We start from the raw sequence: 23804 nt of genomic DNA, 5'->3' as shown, positions 1-23804 counted from the left end.
ACCAAAAAAAAAAAAAAACAACTCAGAAGAAACATCATAGATTGTCTTCTCCACGATTAAACCTTTTTTCTGTACAGTCTACATATTAACCTCAGGCACCCTCAGGTTAAGGAAATTCATTGAAGACTCTGCTATTACAATTGAACTTCTGATTGTGATGTTTTCATGGTAGAAGCTTGTAGTAGAAAATGAAACATACAATATGTACAATACTGGTAAAATCACTTTTACTCTGCTGTAATGTAATGTAATATAATCTATGGGACTATATAAAAATTATTTTTAAAGCTTTTTTTTTAAAGCCAGACTGTCTCCATAGTTTTGTATTTTCTTTGGAACAAAACTGCAACCTAGTCCCAGCTATATCTCAAAAAGTAGCAAATAAAACTGGCATAATAATTTTTACAATAGCGATAATAAGTTAAATTTGCAATTTTATGGAAAACACAACAAACTGATGAATTAGCCACTCTATTTTTGAAGAGATCAAAAGGATGAACAGTAATTATAATATTGGCCAGTGACACTTTTTAACTTTCTCAGGTGCAGGCTAAAGTAAAAATTTAGAAAAAAGTAAAACCTGGAAACACAGACAGGAAATGGCCCTCTGCACATACTAAAGCCATCATTTCCAATAGTGTGATCCCTTTCCTCCACTAATCCTGCAAGCGAAGGCTAAAATGTAAATGTGAGGTGACAAATTTCCCTAATAAGTTTTGAAAAAACCCCATTAATTACTGTCAAAATAGCAACAGACTGCACTGCTGGGCACAGACTAGAGATGAGCCTTAAATAATATCTTTATTTGGTTAGACAGACAAACTTATAACTAAATTCTGACCAACACAAATGGAGACAAAGATAGCAGACATACATTTAGAGTATCAGAGAGGAACAAAATGGAAGGAAGGAAGACTGTTCACAAAATATTCTGTAAATCACTTTAGACATATTTACATTTTACCTACATGTAGGCTGTACGCAGCACACTAGACAGGGGAGAAGCAGTGAGCAGTGTATTGTTTGTCAGTGTAATGAACTAATACTGTACACACTGTATAGAAAGCTCATCATGCTTCATACAAAAATATCCAATAAGTTATGTGACTTTGGGTTGGTGTACTTGATCATAATACACATGCATGCATGTTTTAAACACAGTGTGATACAAATCTATCCTACTATTCATGTATCTCTTATATGTTTTAGAGTATTACATTGGCAGTTCCTTCAAGTATACCATACACAAAAACAGTAGAAGTAGAAAGAACGCTCCTGCACATTACACAAGTCAACACGTAGGAATTTTGTATGAATTCATTTTCAGATATGAATAAAGATACAGATTTTCTGAACAAGTACAATCATTGGCAGCATATCAGCCAAATAAGCATGCAAAATAACATGGATTTCTTGTTTTGTCATATAAAAATAGAGTCCTGCCTCACACATACTTGTAGGATTATGACAGAAATAAGGCCACATATCCATTTCCTTTCTGATACAATATGACACATGCTTAATAATCCAGATGACTCCATTCATTATTATTATTATCTTTACAGACTTCCCCCACTTGCCAATGCTTTTAGGTTGAACCATTCATCTTTAGTTGTTTACTAAGCTTACAGCAAGTGTCAAAGGTCAGAGACAAACGAGTTTGACCGAACTGCACAGTATCTGTTTTTAGGAGTGTACATGAGGACAAGAGCACAACTTGCCATAGTAAAACGAATCTGGGATTTCTACTCAAGAACTAGCTCATTTTAGCTTGAATCATTCATGCACCCAAGGCATAAGAAATGAAACAAAAATAAAAGGCGTAAACCTGAAAAAAGTCAACATTCATTGCAAATCAGCCTGTTTATACAGCAGCTGATGAGCCCTGACTGACAGCCACAGGAAATGTGCAGCCATAGATCAAACACTAGAAGTGATGAGGGAAAACTGCATAAATTTCCAAAAGTAGTCAGCACATTGCAACTTCCTCAGGGATTTTGACATAGGACTACATACCAAACCTCGCTCTCCCTTCACTCTTTTCTTGGTGTCTTCTTTTCAGTCAAAGATGAAGAAAAGTAAAGGGGACCCTGGCACTTTCACACATTCTCTGCTACATCTGAGTATCCTGGCCTGTGAAATGCACACTGACCAACTCTATTCATTTTAAACAGATACACGCTCCAGACAGCTGGAGAACCAGAGGCACCCACCTTATGAATGATTCATCCCAAATGACAGCCCCAATTTAGAGAAAGAGGGGGTACAGCGGAGCACACAGAAATGGTTATATTCAGTTTTGCAACAGGGGCTGAAATAATCTGTAACTTCTGATATTAAATTGTATGTGGCTGGAGGAAGTGGAGTGCTGGAGTGGAGGATATTTCACTCTGTTCTCCACCCCGAACCAATTTCATGGCCTTATATATTTTCTGCTTTCAGAAGGTGCTTGTAAGCGCCTCCCTTCATGTCCATTTGTGATTAGTTTAGACTTTCCAACGCTCTGTCTCTGAATGTTGACCTTGAAATGTAGGGTATTCACCACCCCTGTACATAAAACCATATTAGAATTTCATGTTAAGCATACAGCAATTTACAGCATACATTGTCATGAAGCAATAAAAAGAACCAGTGTCCACTGGCTCCCAGATGCCACAACCAGGACAGGATTTAATTTCTGCTTCTCTATTTTCAGGTCCCCTGTGTTACTGTCAAGCCTTTAAAATGCCCTGAGAATAAACAAAAAAGGAAAGGACATCATCCTCAATGCTGTCTTTCTTCACAACTGATACCAATCAATTGCCCGGCTACCTCATTTATTACTCTATTACAGCAAGACACTCCTATCACTGTGAGCGGGAACAGTGTCACAGAAACTTCAGTGGGGCGGACAGAGCTGTAGACTCGACTTCTGCAGAAGCTGTGTTGGCAAAAAAGTCCGTAGTGGTTTTTGTCACTTGTTTGAAATGTCAGAAATGATGACTGGGGAAAAAGTGCTAAACTACAGTTGAAGCCTTTGATTTAAAAGCAGTTTGTTGGTAATTGCGTAGCGTGGTGCACTTGCAGAAGATGTATCATGATAGGTGCTGAAAAAAATCAGAACCAGAAATGTGAAAAAGATCAAAAGTGCTTTTTTATACACTTCCACTCCAGATCCTTTTGGAGGAATCATCCCCACCAACACTGGATTCTCTTCTGGTAGGTGTCCCTTTCAATTTACTGTGTAAATGTTCAAAATCCTGACTCAGATACTGTCAACCAACCCGAAAAAACCATGCAACACACAAACATACTGTACACACAGACACAAACACACATATCCCTTTGCCTAAATCTCCAGTTATCATACTGCTTCTATCGCTGCCCTCATTTCAGGCATGCATGTTGCGTGCTTTGGGAGCAGGAGTGGTGGTTGTGGTGGTGGTGGACATTGAGGGGGAGTCGGAGGTGGCAGGCAGAGGGGGCCGGGGATCAATACCCCGGCTCTTCATGAAGGACAGCAGCTGGTCGGGAATCTCTGCCAGGACATCCTTAGCCAGTCGGGCCATGCTCAGGACCTGGTTCCCTGACCGGTCGATGTAGTCCCGGAAAGGAACAAACTGAATGAGAACAGGAAAAAAATGGAAGATGATGATGACAAAATTGCCTTAATCAGCTAATAAAAGCACGAGAGAGAGAGAGAGAGAGAGAGAGAGAGAGAGAGAGAGAGCTCGTGTGGAAAATCGAGTGTTCTATACTGTGTTCAAAAAACAACAACAGAAACACTAACCTACTGTTGTAATACTGTTTAAAATAATATATGAATACTACAAAGATGTAGATACACAGTATTGCTATTGAAATATTTTAGGGCTACTATAGCTAATAAAACAACACTACAGAAGAAAATGTATCAATACCATCGCTGGCGAAAAATATAATAAAACATTACAAACTTACTATAGTATACTATAGAATTATTATAGTATACTATAGTAATACTAAGGTTAATTTTAATAATGGTGGGGTTGGTTGGCACACTTTTCAGTCTCTGCCGTTTTTATCTGGCATCATTTATGTCTGTCATAATTAAATAGGTTTATGTACACAAATGTTTTCTAAAATTAGGTTATTAAAGTCATGTTGTGCATTTGTGCACACAATTATTTTCTGGTCCTTTAAAGGTCATAGAAACAAAAATGTTTGCACATGTACGCAAGAATGTTCAGATATATACTATATTACAATTATAATAATTAAAATACAAAAAGGTCCCTGAACATCCTACTACAGGTAAAAACAACTAACCTTTAATTTGTGCATGCAAGATAGAGGACATTTTGATCAGAAATAATGTAAATTACGGTTGATGACAGCCTCATTCAACTGAAAATAAATTGTTTCTCTTTAAACAAAGTTTAACTTTTTGACTTACTCCAGTAATATATCAATAATAGGATCAGAATTCACAAAAGCTCCAGCTTTCTATGCAGTTTAATTTCTGTTTTTGAGGACATAAAACTGCCATGCTGCAGGATCCATTTTTTTCTGACATGTCTGTGCGGTACAGGCTGGAATTGAACAAAATCAAACCCATGTAAATTTTCGCTGGTCACACTGATAAACATCAGATGTGTGACTCCTGCGGGTTAAAGGGCAGGCTGTATGTCGAATATACCCTACCTGGACAATGTCTCTTTCAGCAAAGCGTCCCCTGGAGGACACTCTGACCTCATCACCATCTAGCTCCTCCATAGCTGTAGACAACAAACACATATGCAGTACCTGTTAGGTAGAGCCATAACATAGTGTACATTCTATGTGTACTTTTCTGAACAAATTAGACACATGGCTATTTATAGGACAGTTACAGGGGGAACGTTCTTACTTTTCAAAGTAATGCAAATACAAAATAAAAATCTAACAAAGCATATGGTCAGATTAGTTTGTCAGTTTTAACAAATCAGAGTATCAGCCTGTTGTTAAAATATATAGTATATAATTTTTTTTGTATTCTATGCTTTCTATCCTGGCATGTGAACTGTGTTTTATTGTGAGCACTGTCTAGGATGTTCATTTCAAATCCCTGTCATTGGTCCATTGCTCGTATTGTAATTTCAGACTATATGTAAGAAGGTATGAAGATCTTCTATCAGTCCACAGCTACTGTGGTACATTATCCTATCCTCTTCCTTTTTTTTTACTGTCGCAAATTAAGTCTCAGTTTTCAGTCATTAGTGGAATTCATTATAAATCAACAGCACAAAAACATTAGCTGTCTGGCTAACTTAACTCACTTCCAGTGTAAACAGAGTTAATTATGTCTCACAGGAAAAACTTCAGCCACTCAAAGTACACTCATTTTTGTTGAATTTATTTCTCTATTAAATATCCTCTATATATCAAACACTAACTGAAATAAACCTCCACACTTGTAGACAATACAAATTCTTTGTCTATTTTTACGATAATACTGATAACAAACATCACTATAATGTGTTAGAATGCACAGAACTGATTTCGGTTGTCTTATCTTGGGTAAGGTGACCAAAGGAGCAAACACTGAAATGGTGGTCTGCATTATAAGCATTCTTCTTCATACTTTCGCCTCGACATGGTGTCCATGATGTTGCAAACTAAGACCAGAGGCAACACAAGCGCAGAGCCAGCTGCTGCCAAGCTATGCAACAGTCCTCAGGGACTAACTAACTAAAGAGTTCAGACCAAAGACAGGTTGGTGGTTCGTCTGCACCACATCTGTTCCCTGCTGCTCTCTGAGCGGAGGAAGAAACAATGACTTATTCTGTAAACCAACCTCATTAATGCTTATATAGGCCACAGGAAAGAAGAGAAGATGACTGGTGTTCTGCATGACGCTATTTATAGTTTCTTATCAACAAAGCAAATCAGACGAGCAAGTGACAAAGAATATGTTGCATTCTCAAGAGGGATCTTTTCATATTTGAATTTAACGGGAACAGGGAAGGAAAAGATGCTGATGGGAGAGTGCTGATGCTCCAAATGGCACACAGGGATGGCAGATGGTAGTCGGGAGCAGCAGGGGGAAAAAGGAGAAGAAATCATTTGACATGTCTGAGAGGGAATGGTGAAACAGAGAGTGACAGAGAGAAAAGAACAGAAATCAATTCGGACAAAAGGTGTGAAGGGGTGTTGGGGTAAAAAGTTACTGAAGCTAGGTTTATGCTCGACGCAGTGTCCCCAGTGCGAGGGTGTGTGCTCCAAAAATGACACCATGATGCATCTTGCATCGAGCGTGAAGGCAATTTTTCATTTCATGATGGAAGCGTTAGAGGTAGTTACTGGATGTGCTGTAATTTCTATGAGTATGTGGGATGGGAAAGATAACTTATCTTCCGTCCCATTGTTACATTATCATCATTACATCATTTTTAAACATCAGTCTGTAATTGTAAGATTAGAGTGATAGTTTGGTGTCATCAGCACCCATTCTCCAAGACATTACAATGGACTGTTTTTGTATTAAGACTATGTTTCCCATAAACCCTGTTGTTTGTCTTTTCGTCCCTGAAGGGGTTACACATGTTGAAGGTTGGTATAGATCAAGCCTTGGCTCTTTAACAAACTTTACTTTTAATTGTTCATTAAGGTTGTTGACAAAACAATCACACAGGCATTTAGCAGATTGTTTTGCCAACCACTGCTTCCAAGATCAAGGATGAACTTTCTTTCTCAAGTTCATTAAAACTCAGCCACTTCTCAACTAAAAACAATTAAAATAATAAAATAAAATGAATATAGAGACTGTGACATTTGACACAATTTTACATTTTTGAAAAGGAATACATTTTTGCAGATGAGTTAGCACGTTCACAAATAAATCTAAAACAGGCTGCTCAGAAATGAACAAAAATATCATAGCAATTCATCCAGTAGATGCTCAGGTATTTCACTAAAACCACAAACGTCAACCTCATTGCGGCCTAGAGGAAAAGTAAAGGGATCACCAGAGTCATTCCTATATATCGGCTTGAAGCTATTAACGTCTGGACGGAATGTCATGGTATCCCACACAATAGTTGACAGGCTGGACCAACAGATAGGCTGAGAGAGAAGCTGATATCTATAGAAACTCTAAATATTGTTTGTTTACTTATCCTGGCTGCAATCTCACAATCTTTAATCACACATTGTGGAAAGGAATCGTGACACTGTGCAATTCTATTGATCTTACACGTTGTGTTAACTCACACTACACATTTTAATCTGCCTTTCTGCACTGCCACAACCTGCAATTTTTATGCCCACACAGATCAATTCACTGGTCCATTATGTCCAGTGACAACTCAGATCACTTTTTTTCAAGCATTGCTGTGTCCTTGATGATGACAAAAAATGAGGACACAATAGTGTATTGAAATACACACAACTTCAGGTCCCAAATTTATAAACGTTATTTAAACAGATTAATACACATTTAGTGCTATAGTGAGTATTTACAGTGTCAAAATAAACTAGAGTGTGTGTGTTTGTGGTAGCGAAGGAACATGTCACTCAATGGAGGGTCTCATTGATGAGTTTAAGGCAACAATGGAGCTCTATGTCACTTTGCTCTTTTGACGGGATTTGTTAATAAAAATGACACATTGTCATCAGCCATAGTCTTTAATGTAATGAATTTAAATCACAAGTGTGCAATGCAGCACACAGAACCTATATTTCCTGGCTCCTTAAACTGCATTTTACCTGATACAGGAAGAGGAACACCTCTAAAGGAAATGCTAAGTCACTGAGACAAAATATGTTGTTTACTGAATGTATTTCTGAATGTTTAGTACTGCCATTCAAAATATACAGAAAGTACAATGTAATGGATTTATAAGTGGTATTCTTTCAAAATATGTGTGTCTGCAGATGTATGCTTATTGTTATTCACATAATACTTCTCATTTATATAGCTCAAAGTAATACATCCTTGTGTTGTAAGCTGATGGTGCTTAATGTGTAACATTCCTCCATTGAAATTCCCCACAGGGAGCTGATTTTATCTTCAAACATTTATTTGAATGAAAGCTACACATATACAAACACGTTTGTGTCCTCATTTGTTCATTTTAAAGCATATCTTTCAAATTTATCCTAAAATATATGTGAAATGTATTTTTAGCAGTGCGGGTAGACAAACAATTGAGCTTGAGGGAACAGATAGACGGAAAGATGCAACGGGTGATGAAACAAGTAAGATCAGAATCTGTCATAAAAAAGGCTGATCCCCACATCGTGCTCCCTGAGAGGCTTGGCTCTGACTGGGGGGGTGAGTGATGTGTGGAGGTCTACTCAACCAGGGAGCAGACCTGGGCAAAACAGACGCTGAATACATTTTGAGCGCAAAAATCACAAGAGGAGAACTGATTTATCCTCTTTTGCAAGCGACGTGTCTGCTTTTGAAGCTTTTGAAGCATCACCGAGGGTAAATCAGACAAACATCAAGAAGTTCTGTGTGTTGAGTGAGAATCTGCAGAAGGTTTTGGAGGGCCCTGACTGGCACTGATAGAAGGCAAGTTAAAAGATTATGATCAAGATGATTCACCAAACCACAGCAATTGAAGCTCTGCTCTTGTCACTTTAATTTCTCTCATTGGTCTTGCCTGATTTAAGTGGTCCTCTTTCTACACAGAACTCAGTGATTAAATGACCAACTCTGTACACACCATCCTGTGCTTCTCCTCCGGCCATGCTATTTCAGTTCCATCATCTCCGCTCTAATTTCCCTTTCTCAATTAATCGTTCACCCTTGACCCCAGCCTTAGCCCTGCACACTGAATAATAGGTCCCAAAGAGGGCTATCCTTTCATTCAGCTCTATGTTCCTGCTTTACATTTCTTCATCGGGTGATTTAACTCAAAGCATTTTGCCAATTAACTTTTAAAAAGACACCCATTCATTTCAATAGTGCAAATGATGAAGAGTCTCTTTTTTTATTCAGCTGTTATGTATAGCAGACTAAACTGTACAGTATGTTAAGAGCTGATCACTGTCCTGCTGGGAGGAACTCATCAGCTGTCCATTTTTAGAGCTCTCTGTCTCTGGAAAAATAACTGAGGTCATCCATTAGACCCTACAATATAAAATTATTTTAGAAAAAGCACAATGTAATGTGACATGAAATCCTGAAGTAGAGTTTTAAGATGTAATTGGGCCCTAATGATCTCTTTGTGGAAATGGGATTCATGCAGCAGCAAAAAGGTTCAATTAAATACAAATAGTTTGGACTGAGGATTAAAGCTGAACATAAACATGGATTGCAGCATTAGGGGTATGACACATAGCAACAGGACTAATATACTATGATATATATTATCCATAGTGATCAGTGTTACATAAAATTGTACAATTGTGCATTACATTGGTGCACTTTAAAAGCAAAATAAAGAGGCTAGATCTTTAAAGAACATTGCACTCATGTTCACAATTTTGTGGCCTACTAAACAATTTGATGATAAACAGACTGCATAGATATAACTGGTGATGAAACAGCAAAAAATTAAACTCATTTATTTAATGTTTTTCCAGCAACCCTTAATCAAAGAATAATTTCCATAACGTTTTATTTTACCTTTAATGGACACATGTAACATGTTTAATACTTCCTGTGAATATAATCCAACTAATCTTATTTACATACTGTATATGTTGTGTTAACACCTTATTTTGAAAACCGGACTTTGTCACACGTGACATCCTCGCGCTACATTCACCAAGTCACCAAGGCACTATGGATCTAAACTCTCTCTAAAATCTCTGTTTTCTATTGAAAGAACATCATCAAACAGTTACCTAAAATCACCCAATAACATAACAGCTCCGATAACACAACTCAAAGACAATGATTCAAGATGTCCATAGCAACCACCATAGCAACAATAACATTGCATTGCAACAATTTCCTTCCCAGACCAGAAAGAATCTTCATAAGAAATAACAAAGTAATGATCATATACATACATTCACTGAAAGAAGATTATGAAAATATGTAATGTTTTAAGTATTGCATTTTGCCCTGAGAATAACAGGATTGTTTGGTGACGTGGAGAGATGTTTTGTGATATGGACCAATGTAGCTATTACACATTATGATGTGGGACTGGGTTGAGCCCTCCATAAAGCTGAGAGGAACTGCAGAGTGAGTGATAAATCTCTGTGTGTTTTTCACTGTGAACAATACCTTTCACATTACATATTAAAGCTAAGCTAGAATTCTTTTTTTGTAGCTCAGCCATTAATTCTATTGGTTATTAATTATTAATTGCTGAGATCTGGGAACAGACATCGTTGTACAATGTTATCATTAATTACAGAACTAATAATCAGGGCTATGAAAATAAAACCCAAGTACTAAGAAGCTGCAGTTTTCTGACTGGTGGTTAATTACATAACAAGATTGTGGAAATGTTTGAAAAGAAGAATTTCTCTACATGTTTGGCAGTCAGATGGAGAGGTCTGAAAACACAAGAGATACTGCCTCTGGCTTTGGGGAAACCACAATAAAAAATCCATAAAGTCACAGCGTGTATCTGTCAGGACTCTTCCATTCAGTGGAAAACTAACACATTTTGTCAAACATCTCAGTACCATCTCACTCATCACCAAATGATAGAAAACCCCAGCATTCTGTGTGTCAGCCCGAGCTGAGCTGAGCAGTATAACTACATATGACAGCCCATCATGACCCTGCAAATCTCCTGCGTGAAATAAATCTGTTTCATTGCAAGTTAAAATGTCATGGGTATTATTAAACACCATCATCTGACAATCAATTTTCTTTTCACGTCAAGTCTCTCCTCTCCCACAGACAATGTTCAGTGCAGGAAACCTGAGAGGCAACATCTGAGCAGTGGGTTTTGTTGGTTTCCAACATGGAATCCTTTATCAGAGTACAGTAGGTTTTTCACTTTAACTATTTGTTCTTTATAAAGCAAGCCAGACCCTTTGAAAGACTTTCATATCTCCATGGAAACTGATTTTGTAAATACGTCTAGGTCTGTAATGAGTGTGCACATGTCAAAATTCTTCATAATACTTGTTGGTATAGCAACAGTAGGCAGATGTTAACATCAGTGCTAAATTAATGGTAAAATCAAGTGATTACACAATTATTTAAAACAACTTTGGCCTTATTTCCTTGGTTTTGGATCCATTGAGTCCCATTGATTTTATTCCACACTGATCAACTCTAGATATGCTCGTAATAATGATATCCCACTGCATCTAAAACTCCAGAACATTAAGGTAACTGAGTGTTCATATGATGTCATCCATCACGCCAATCAGCATCAGTGCACACAGCAATCACATGAATTCTCTTCAATGACTGCTTCTCTAGTTAGACACTGTGGCCGTGATACAATAATTACCATATCATTTAAGCACAGCAGGTTCAGGAGAGGTGTTCTGATTGGAAATAAGCAAAGGACAGTCTATTTGATCCTATCTGGAACCAAAATGGCCATTTTTCCATGTAATTGTCATACGAATTTTATGCGGACGTTTGAAACGTTGCAAAAAAGAAAAAAAAAGGTAAATGCGAAATAGGTGCGTTTCCATCAGCTGGAAAAAGCTGATCAGACCTGAGTTACATGTTCGCTACGTCAGAACTTATTTGGCATTTACTCTTTTTCAACAAAGGCAAAACCCACCTCAAGTGAGCGTAAAAGCTTTGTTTTCAAATTTTGCCGTTTCCATCAACCTTTTCTAATGTGACACTTCAAAATGTGCATAAAAAATGTTTTTTCAAGAGCACCAAATTAACAGATGTCTCTTGAGTTCCATTTAATATCCTGGGGTTATTTTAATCTCATGTGGACTTTTCATGCAGGTACCTATTTTTTCTGTTTGTAGTACTGGAGTTGACATATTCTGTCTGCCCATGGCTACCACAGGCCCCTGGTAAATTATTAAACAGTGTGGATGACTGACTGATATTACAGACATGTAAGTGGGGGTGGCTGAGGGGGATGAATAGAGGATTTACATATAAATGCTGTGGAAGCTTTGAGAGGCATTAAATGTGCGATCCTCGTGTATATTTGAATTATTATCATGCACCAACATAGATGGCAACAAAGACATGGCTCCTGGATTGTTTTGCCTAAAAAGAAAATGAAAGCTCTGAAATGAATTAGCCAGCTCCAAACTGACAATAACACACACACTTACCATCAAACTCAGCAGGGCCCACTCCTACTATGATGATAGACATGGGCAGCGAGGCTGCCTGTGGAGAAAACACAGGAGGGGTATGAGCCAGGCTACCGTACCCCAACTCAAAACTACACACTGTGCATAACATGCCTGAATGTACAGTATATAAACATGCCTGAGTATACTTGGCTATAATAAGAAGAAAATGCTTTTTGGCCATTTCCATTTCTTCACACTGGGTTCTTTGTTTGTCTTGATTCCCCCCCTTACTGTTGTTCTGCTTTTGTTGTCCTTTCAACAACAAAATGCCATCATGACATATGGAAATATGATGAATCAAGAATCAAGAATGCGTCTTATTGCTCCTGGTTTCTTGCTAACAATGCACACATACATTTTTTTGAATGTACGAGTACAGATTTCTTTCTCATCTCAACTGTAAATCAACCGGATCTGATCTGAGGCCAGCACTTTCATGCATACTCAGGAACAGTTTCTTCCATGAATCAGACTAAACTGTGGTGTCGTATGCTCGGATGTTGTTTGAATTTTAAGGACTTTAAAACCCAATATATTGCATCATTATATCAGACTGGTTTAATGATATGATGACTTCATCGTAAAGGAAACCAAATGTTCAAGAGGCAAAATATTATTGTCTGAAAGGGGCAACTTGATACAGTTTTATTTGATTATCAAGCATAACCATGAAAGGTGCCTTTGGCAGTTTTGATTTTGAACTACCTGTAAGCATTGATTTCCATGCACCACTTCCAATACCAAAATTAGGTTTTACATAAATGTGTCGTGGAATCTTTTGTTTTAGCCCCAAGCTGGTGAAACGATTGTCTTTTCCTTAAAAATGTTGCCAAGAGCAGCTTTGATTCTGTCTCTGATATTCTGTTCTTTCCTTTTTAGTTCAGATGGAGCTTCTCTGACTGGATGTTGTTCAGAATTTAATTGAGATGTATTTATTATCCAACAGTTTTTTGGACAGTGTTGTGTCTACTCACATTAACCACAGACTCTTTAGTCTGAGCCATGTCTGAGATGACGCCGTCTGTGATCATCAGCAGCACAAAGTACTGGGAGCCATCAGTCACTTCTGCAGCACACCTAACATTATAACACACACACACACACACACACACACACACACACACACACACACACACACACACACAAACAAACAAACAAGTTAACTGATCTGTGTGTGTAGAGTAGTTCAAAGTCACATCACATTTCTGATGAGGTGAAACAAACATCAACAGCAGATTGATTATCTTTTTTTTTTTTTTTTGCATTTTACTCCCTGACCTTGTGCTTCAGGTCTTTAATGGCTTTCAGGAGCTTCTGCCAGTCCCACCAAGATCTTGGTGCGTTTCTTATGATCAGGGGCATCATCGTAAGGGGACTGACTACCCCACTGGGGGGAGGGCCCTCAAAATGCCTGGAATGAAACGTTTAGGAGTGTTTTGCAATTTTTATTTAAGTAATTAGTGTCAAGTGTCAAAACTAAATTATAATCGGCTCAGTATATCTGTTGGGAGACTGAACTGCATATCCCCAAATTTTGTTTTATTGATATTCAACAATTCAACTGATTCACAAAAAAAAACTAATGGACTGTTTTTTCTTACGTTCAGAGTGATTTATGCATGGGTTTACTTCCTCCTACCGGCCATTTAAATATCCAAGTGTTTTATTTATTGTCTCTCACCGCACTAGAGGAGGACACTCTAACTCTAAAAGGTCGGCGATAATGTTTTCTTGCCTGTGTACAAGAGCTGTACACATCGAGATGATTGAGACAATGAGCGCCAGCAGCCTGATCAATGCCTTGAGAAGATTCTTTGCCATAAGAGGACCCGCTAAACAAATACGGTCAGACTGTGGCACGAACTTTGTTGGAGCCTGACGAGAGCTGCAGCTTGAAGAACCAAACCACAGTTCGAAGAGTGTTCAGAAGTACCTGCATGAGAACAGCTGCACATGGGTGTTCAACGGATGATTGGGAACGGATGATTGGCATTGCCCGTCGCATTCTTGATGCCATGCTTCTGGAACTCAAGTCCCACCTCACTCATGAGGTTCTGACCACACTCATGGCTGAAGTTACGGCTGTCATGAATGCCAGGCCTCTCATTCCAGTTTCGTCAGACCCAGAATCGCCCCTTATCCTTACTCCAACAGTGCCTCTCACTCAGAAGACTGGAGCTGCACCTCCACCCCCAGGCACCTTTGGGAGCAAATCTCTTCTCAAAGAAGAGTGGAAGCAAATCTCAAAGTCTGGCAGAGATCTTTTGGTGTAGGTGGTGACGGGAATACCTGAGCACCTTACAGAGCCGGCACAGGTGGCAAGACAAGAGGCACTACCTCAAAGAGGGGAATGTTGACATGTTAAAAGACAATCAAGCAAGAGAAATGTGTGGCCCATGGCCATTGTTGCAAGGGCCTTACCAAGCTGGGACGGCCTTGTGAGGAGGGTCGAAGTGAAAGTTGTGAAAGAAGGGACACCGAATCTATACTCTCGTCCCATCTCTGAAGTTGTTCTTCTCCTCTCCACAGAAGACTAAACACCAATCAGGATAGTGTGGGGTTTACTGACCCCAGGGCGGGGAGTCTTATGGACTGTGTTTTCTTATGTTCAGAGTGATTTATGCATGGGTTTACTGCCTCCTACTGGCCATTTAAATATCTAAGTGTTATTTCTGAAGTAGGAAGTTGTTGCTTTAGTGATACAGGAAGTTGCTGTGCTGGGTGACCTCGGAAGTTGTTTTCAGCGTGCACAAGGGGGTAAGCCAGAGATCGGACAGTGAAGCCGACCAAAGCCTGCATGGAGGGATCCATGTAGGCCCAAAAATGACATCAAAACCCTGTGACACCCCGTCGCAGATGAGAGATGTAACCGTATTGCTTAGATATTAAGCTCTCTGCAATCTCAAAAAACTATACAGCGATTAGTGACGCTGCGTTGGTGTTTGGCAGGTGAGCCTCGTAGGTGGGCTGATTAATCAGTTACGATCCGAGTCAGACAAACACACTGAGCCATGAGACTTTTTGTTGGTGTAGCTATGCAGCTAACAGAATTACGGTGTTTCTGCCATTGTTCTACGTCATTAAACCACCGTGATGCTGTGCGATCATGCGCAGTAGACGCTGGTGCCAACAGGAAGCAGCCCTGTAGGAGTATTTTATTGGTCCAAAACTGGCTTCACTGCTCTCCATTCAAATCAGTCTATGGATTCAGTTCAGATATTTTGGTGCTGACGTAACATCTCTCGCCATCCTCCTTCATATGTCTTGCTAAACGCAATGTCTGTAAGTAATGATGTTTGTATGCATTAACACCGCATGTCTGTTGTTATATTTGTCATGTAGACATTTCTGAAGCTAGTTCATGGCTGTTTATGCTGGCACTGTACTACACACAGATATCATTTAAATGATTTAGCTTTTTAGCTACTGAAATGTATTGTTGTATCTGTTTCAGTTTCACAAACTTTATTGATAAACTCCACAAACAACACAGTGTCTCCTGTGGCTTTATTGATGACTGTTTAGCTGGCTGGATAGCTACGGAGTTAGTGAGACCAGTGACAAATAACATTTTCTGTTTTGTTAATGGGCTAATATTAGTGTATTCATTTTAATTTCAGATAACAGTATCCCTTAAAGTTTTACAACTAGTAGTTTAATATTAATTCCAGTTACAGCAGTTCAATTATGGTATGTTCTCATTCATTAAATCCTTGTGCAAGAAAAATGCTCTACGTGGTGGTCAGTCTCTAATTCTTTTTGTAATGCCCCCCCTATCCAGCCTGTGACTGGTTGAAAAGTGACATTGATGAGTAATTTTATGCACACGCTTAGATAAAAATGCACCTGATCTTCTCCCAATTCTGTCTCCACCGGGTAGAAGAATAGCGGCAGCTTATAAGATGTGCCAGTATGCAAGAAAAAGTCCTGGTACGTCAAAGGAAAAATGTAGAAGTGCCACTATTGAGTACTGTGTTGGGGCATTTTTCATGTTGTTCAGGCGCCATGTGCCACTGTTGACAAGAAATCTGCTGCTCTGTCTCTTGGCTGTTGCTGTGGTGCTAAGGGAAATTATTGAGATGTAGTTTGGATCAATGGTGACGTGTGAGGAGGCGGGACCTAAAGAGAATGCTCAAAGCAACGCAAAAACGCACACAATGACTGTTGACTATAAAAAGCAAAAGTCGAATCCCGGACATTTTGGGTGATTTAGAAATCAAGAAGATGCATTTTTTAGGTCCCAAAAAGAGGACATGTCTGGGAAAAAGAGAACGTATGGTCACCCTACACAATGGGCCAATGGAGGACCATGACGTTGCTTTTGGATCTAGATCATAGGCTGTATAAAAAAAGTGTACGTCACCCATTGGTTTGTGGACAGCTGTTTCAAAGCCTTGAGTTTGGAATTTTGGCCGTTGCCATCATGTTTTTTTGGAACCAGAAGTGACCATATTTGGATGTCATACTGTGGCTGTCCCAGACTAAGGATTTACATAGTTGAATCAAAATTGTCAAGTCTTGCCTATAGTCGACTGATAGTCGAATCACATGTGCGTCTGTGTGGCGGCGATTGCAGAGAGGGGGGGTTACACACAGTAGCTCTGCTTTAAACTTCAGATGTTGCAGAGCTGCAGTCTCTATTTATTAGTCAGTCTAACTTACACTGTACATTTACAGCTAAACTGAGGCTTATTGTTGACCATTTTCTCTCTGCTTGCCAGCCACTCACCGGTCTTGTTTTGCGTGCATGCCGTGCAGTCGACAACTGCACACATGCACGCACGTCGCAGTCTATTTCAAGTTGCCTACTGTTTAAAAACGCTATAATATTCTTTGTTGGGTTTATCCAGTGGAGGCATGGTGGTACGGTGGATAGTGCTGTGGCCTCACAGCCAGAAGGTCATGGGTTCAAACCTCGGTTGCTCAGACTTTCTGTGTGGAGTTTGCCTGTTCTCTGGGTATCTGGCATTTAATTTATATGGACACTAAATGAGCCGAGTGGAATGGATTTGAAGAAGCATCAGTGTGAAAGTGACGGCTGTAGAATGGACTTTAAGTTATTAGTGCATTCCGCACTGGAATGGATTTGATTGATGACGATCTGAAAGGTGAACAAACAGATGCACTGAATTACAGACAGTAAACACAAGTGCGTCAAATATCATTGGTCTTTTCCCACCCACATACAATGGTTCTGATTCCCATGAAATGTTAGCTTTTAGACACATCAATAGTGCATGGGGGGAATTCACTTAGGCCAGACTCAGTTCTTCTGTAGGTTATTACTTAAATGCTACACAGCTGCTCATGTAAATGTGTGATGAAGTAATACCATGTCTAATTCCTCTCTCTATATAATTGGAGTAATGATTACTATATACATGTATGTATGATTGCTTTTATTTTATTATATTTTCATGTGTGTATATCTGTGGTTATATGCTAATGTATAGCATAGCCTACATTTAGACAACAGCCCACATTTCCTTAGACCTGTAGACCACCATTTTCCTGCTTCTCTCTCTCCTAAAATATCTTCAATATCCATCTGGTCAATGAATGGAAGGATATGCAACAGCATTAAAAGGGACACTATAACATTTAGTTTTCACTGACAACAACATTCTATGGGGACTTAGGCAAGGATTAAACTTTCCGCGTCTGCGAGGGTCTGCTAGGGTCCATGTGACTAAAAAAGTCGTCATCAGAGGGGGTATGCTAATGTGCAATTTACACTTCTGTCTCAAATCGATGGCATAGCCCCTGCGTAGCCCCCTACCCTATGCTGTCACCTACGGCGTAGCCTGACGTGCACCTTCTCAAAAAGTTAACTACACTTCGAGGCGATGCGGACCGTAAGCTCTGTGATTGGTCGGCTGGGTAGCCTCGCAATGCCTCCGAGCCGACAGGAAGTGCTCTGTGCTTTGAAGTAACTTTTACTAGCAGCCAAAACAGCAGCTGTAACATGGTATATAAAGTATACAATTCGGTCGATAACATTTGAAAAGGCTACACCAGCCGCACCTTTACAATTTTACCCCCATTCACGTTAGCGGAGGGCTAAACCAGAGGTTAGCCTGCTCGGCTGCGGACACGTCTGCGCGCTGTAACAAAAAAACGGGAGAGCTATCAGGGCACCAACCAATCTACTGCGCATGTGTGGAACATGTCCACCAAGCTGTCTGCAGAAAGTAGTCCGCGTCCATGGGGTCCACAGCTGTACGTGTCCGTGTCTGCGTCCGCTCCCGAGAATATTTGAGGCTTTATATTGTTTTGAAATAGGCTACTAGAGATAGCTAATATAAATGCTGTTCACATTATCAACACTGGTGTTAGCCAACTAAAATATCCCTTCTCCTTTAGCTCAATAAACGTAGCTTAAATTCAGCAAGTAACAGTCACTAACAACAACTTACACTCTGTATCACTCACTATGCTGAATCAATCTTCCTTCACCATGTCTGTGTCTCTCTGTGTGGAGTAAAGTGGCACTGCAGCTTGGCAGAGCAGCGATGAAAGGCAGCCTCCTTCAGGCTCCTAGTGCCCAACTACAGCAGGGATTTAAATTATGAAGCAGAGGAAACAACCAGAAGGATTATTTTAAGCCAATAAATACAAATCATATTTTGTATATTTCTATAGTAACTTACACTATTCTTGCTTCTCTTTGTTTAGCACTGCACTTTGTCTGCACTGTAAAAAAAAAAAAAAAAAATTAAACAAATACAAAAACAAATTCTAGATCTAATAATCATTTTTCTCATTATTATTTGGGGGCGCCTAGGACCATATTAGGGTGGCTTCAGACCCCTTAAAATAGGCCTAACGACGTTCATGGGTTTATAAATGGCAATAAATGATCAGAATGTCCCAGGAGGTGCGGACAAGTCAGCACAAGCTGTGGCTCCGTCTCTTCAGTGTTCCTCTTCTGCCACTACACACACATGACACACACACATACACGCTATGCCCACCCATGCGCAGCGACCCCCCTACCTTAAGGGTTAAGGTTCCAATTTTGGATGTATTCACACACTTTAAAAACATTTACTAAAAGCTTCTTTCTTTTCGCATTTTTATTTACAGCATTATATGTTGAAATGTATTTAGGCTGTATATATTAACTTATGGGGAGAAATCTGGTTGAGCACCCCTGTATCGCCAAAATGGTCGAATCAGGCTCCACCCATGGAATCTTCGTCTATTCGGGGTCAGCCCTAAAGCATACCCTGCTTTATCATCTATTTTCCTCTAATTGGGAACATAATTTACATGCTGAACATCATGGTGTACTGAAGAAGATTTGAAACCAGTGACTGAGACTATAAACTCATTAGGGAAGTGTTAATAAATCACTCCACTCCCAATCTGGCTTCTTTTTAAAACCAGTGGAGTCACTCTGTGCTGGCTGTTAGAAATAATGCAGGTTTAAGGCACTTGGCTTAACTTTTTAGATCCTGAGGCTGGCACTTGATCTAGGTCAAAGTTCATTAGAAAAGTAGCATTTTAGAATGCAAGTAATCAGTTCTTTATTAGTGACTGCTAACCATGGATGTATTATTAGAACTCTCATTCTCTGATTGTACATTCATGCTGCTTACTATGATAGCCCCATGTTTTGGGCCCTCTCTTGTTCTTTGTATCTTGCTGTGTTCTGTCCCTTTAATCCAGGTAATTGGTGGGTGGAGTTGATACCTGGTGTAAGATGCAACACACGTGAGCACTCAGGTGCGTTTTACACCCATACACTCCACTCACACATACACAGCATACATACTGATCTGACAGACACCTACAATTGTATATTTTGCTTAATTTACTTATCTAGTATTATTTTCAGACTGTGTGGTTTCATTCTTTTGTCACTTACTGTTGAGCCAGGTTGTAAAACAACAACAACATATAACTATTAACTGTTAATACTGCTAATATGAAGCATCCTGTTACTGCTGTGGAAACATGCCTATCAATTTGTGACTGCAATACATTTATGTAGTATGTCACCTGTATCATTTTTTTAAAGCAATTTGCGATCTTTTTTATGCTGTAATAAATTTTGACTTCCATCCATCAACTAAGCTTTTAAATGCAATATACATCATGTCCTACAGGTAATTGTACGATCATCAGATACTGTGATGGTTCTCTGTAGGTTGTTCAGTATGTGGATTGAAATGTTAAGGTGATATACGCAGATGCAGGGTCTTTCCTTGCCAGCACAGACTTCTCATAAAATAGTCCACATAAAACAGTGTTATATAATAGAGTACACACTACACTGGCTAGTGTGTGTGTGTGTGTGTGTGTGTGTGTGTGTGTGTGTGTGTTGCAGGTAATGCCACGATACCAGTAGGGAGAAAGGAGACCTGCTGTCTGACTCACCATTTGATTGGCTCCCACTATCAGTCTGGCCGGAGGCTGAGAGCAGGCAAAATGGCAAACTGTCTCTCTCTCTCTACATGCCTTCCTGTCTGATGGAATATTTTCTGTCTGCCCTCCTGCCTGTCTCAACATCCATCCCTCATGTTTTTCTCTATTTCCCTCTCTCTCATCACACATCCTCCTCTTCCATTCCCCAGCTCTCTCACTCTGTCTCTGCAGAATAATGGGAAAGTGTATCAACAGGTGAAACAGGAACAAATTGTGCCGTTACATCTCAAACTGAAGTCTTGAAGAACTGCAGTGTTCCATCACTCTACTTTCCTTTAGCCAATGCATTTTTCTTGTGCATACATTTCTATTTCCTGCATGCTTCCATGTTCCTAACACATGGATCTTATGAACAAATTCTTGTCACCTGCTTTTATATGTAAAGTGCAATTGAAACCCTCTCCATGTAGGTGTTCCAGCAATTCCGTTGTAAAAGCCTCGGGCACGGGATGTTCAGTTCTCAGTTTAATTTGTTGATTATAGCACCAGTGCAACTCTAGATGATTGTGTAATTTGTGAAAAAAGAAAAAGCTTTTTGACTAGAAAAGAGGACTTTTGTGACCCTTCAGAATAACAGAATAACTTTAGATAACAAACAAAGCCGCACAACAGGTGCTTTGACTGAAGAGGATGGAGGTTTTCTGCTAATGTTAGGCTACCTGTAAACTGATGCTGAAGAATGCTACAGATTAAGCAGACTCCTGGAAGCACTTTAGAAGCATATAAAAATCATGGAAAGAATAAATATTATACAGTTCAAGTTTAAGGTTTTGGAACCACACTTAAGGGTGAAACTGAAACACACTAATGAAATAAAACTGCAAAAAGGAGGTAAAAGAAAACAGGGAATGACAGGAGCGTAAATGAAACCATTTTGTGGCTGAGGCGGTCCTTGATATTTTCAGCATAAAAACATCTACATTTACTATCACTGTTGTTATGGTCTAAATGTAGCGGAGGTCTTCACGTGCCCCCTATGTGTACCTGATCTGAAAGGGATCAGTGAAAAACCAAAGCATTAATACATTTTTTTTAAAAGACAAGGATAATCCCACCCAATCAGAATCGGCCTGATTCAAATGCGGTTCACTCAAACAGACACACATTGAGTGCTGAATGTCAGTTAAGTTTGCTAAAGTACTTTTGAACCAACCTGATGCTGGTACAACCTCCTCTACTGTTCAGTGGACAGAGCTGTCAGCCGCAAGGCAGGAGAGACCCAACGTGGTGCACTTGAATTATTGAATTTATAATGGAACTATGACCAGGTATGCACACCCTTTTTTTCTCTCACCGTGTGGAAATGTGATGTTATCACATCACAGATGATGGTCAAAGACATTAAAATTGAGTCTCTGAATCTGTCTGTCTGTCTGTCTGTCTACACAGTAAATACCCACATGAACACTGTCAGAGTTGAACACTTTTGAAGTGTTTGTATGGGTCCACACCACAGAGTGTTAATCTACCTCTTTTTGGACTGCTGGTATCTTAACGCTAATATAGTGTCAAGTGTTAATTTTTGACTGTTTTTGAAGTAAAAATTTAACACTTCCTAACACCCACCAGTGTTAGTTTCTGTGAACACTTTTATGTAGTGTTAGACATGAACTCTTTCAGAGGATCATTTGTTTACTACGCAGGTGTTAACCCCATAACATTTTAAAGGTGTGAATTTAGCTCTGCCATATTACTAAAAAAAACTTTGCAAAATAAAGTTATGGTTATGTTTGGTGTTTTGAAACATTTATTTTAACACTCGCACCTTAAAGAATTTGAACATTAGACATTAAAAAAATATATCAGAATGAACAGATTAGGCATGCATGCTAACCGCTAGCTCATTAAACAGGTGTTAGGGGGGGCTAGTAACAGTGTGGTGACATAAGTTTAAGTTATGATGGCTCACCACTGCAAATTGACCAGGTGCCAGTAGAGAAATATCAATATAAAATCTAACATTAACAGATACTTCTTTTACATATCAAACAGTGTTAAAGTTTTGACCCAGGTCAAAAGCACGGTCCCTAGTTTCCCAGCAGTCAGTGGAGCGCTTTCAGGAAGACTCTCCTGGCTTCAGCCAACCGGTGTGTGTAGGCCTACGCAGTGTGGGCGGGGTGACATGAACACTTCAAGTATAACAGCCAAGATCAGAGTTAAGAGTAAGAAGTTCAGAGTTACTATTTATATGATTACACTTACAGGTTTGATTCAGTGACACTTACAACTCCTCATCAACTGAGAGTCGGCAAGAATACATTAACAATTGTTATTATGAATTTTTGGCCATCTAGTCATAAATGCTCCTCACCCTCTAAGCTAAGGAGATCTAATGTGGTGAGAAGCTGAATCAAAATAACTATCAATGATGTTCCCAGAGGGGCTTCTACAGGATCTGTACCTCACCGAATAACTCAACAGCAACTATGAACCTTCAGTTCTACGGGACAAGGGTAACAAAATGCATACCCTTTGATCTGGGTTGTGTTTGTGTGTGCGTAGGCTGGTTTCTTGTTTCCAATAATAACAGATACAGTATTTTCATAGACCATCACAGATCCATCTTTTCTGCCCCACAAAAACAACATGGCATCAGACAACACACAAGAGCACACAGTATAAACACAAAAAGTGAAGACAAAAACTAAACGTGCACACACACATTAACTGTTGGGGAGAAGCTGCATATTGTTCATTAGCTGTGATAATATATAATATCATTGTTCCAAGTTACTGCAAAGGGCAAGAGTAGTTTCATGTGGCTGTGTTTATTTATGAATATACAGTATGAATTATTCTATGCATCCTTCACAACAAAGAAGAGGTGGACAAAGATGAGGAGCAGTAACAGGAAGTGTTGGACCAAGAGGAGAAGAGAAGGATGGGGAGTTTAATAAAGAAAAAGAGGAAGAAGAGGAAGACCCAGAGGAGGAGAAGCAAGGAGAGCAGATGGCAGACAACAAGAAGTGAGAGGAGAAACACAACAAGGATGTGGAGGAGGAGGAGGTGTTGAGGGACAGTAAGTGGTTGAAGGTATGGAGGGAGGAAAATGAAAAGAAAAAGGGAATGAGGGAGGGGTAGTGCATGTGGTGATCAGAAAGCAAAATCTATAACTGGAGACATGACAGAAAAAAGTATGAGGACAGGAAGCCAGGAAAGAAAGTTTCATGTTCTCT

The 23804-nt window shown here is 39.4% G+C and overlaps 1 pseudogene; it reads right to left on the bottom strand.

Annotated features, from left to right (window-relative positions):
* Positions 1–860: 860 nt before the first annotated feature.
* Positions 861–23804, bottom strand: part of LOC123987107 — a 185103-nt pseudogene continuing 162159 nt past the window's right edge.

The sequence above is a fragment of the Micropterus dolomieu genome, linkage group LG18 (genome assembly GCF_021292245.1).
Source record: "Micropterus dolomieu isolate WLL.071019.BEF.003 ecotype Adirondacks linkage group LG18, ASM2129224v1, whole genome shotgun sequence".
NCBI classification, from domain to species: Eukaryota; Metazoa; Chordata; class Actinopteri; order Centrarchiformes; family Centrarchidae; genus Micropterus; species Micropterus dolomieu.
Note: the sequence above shows the minus strand (reverse complement) of the source record. Positions and strands in the feature narration are given on the sequence as shown.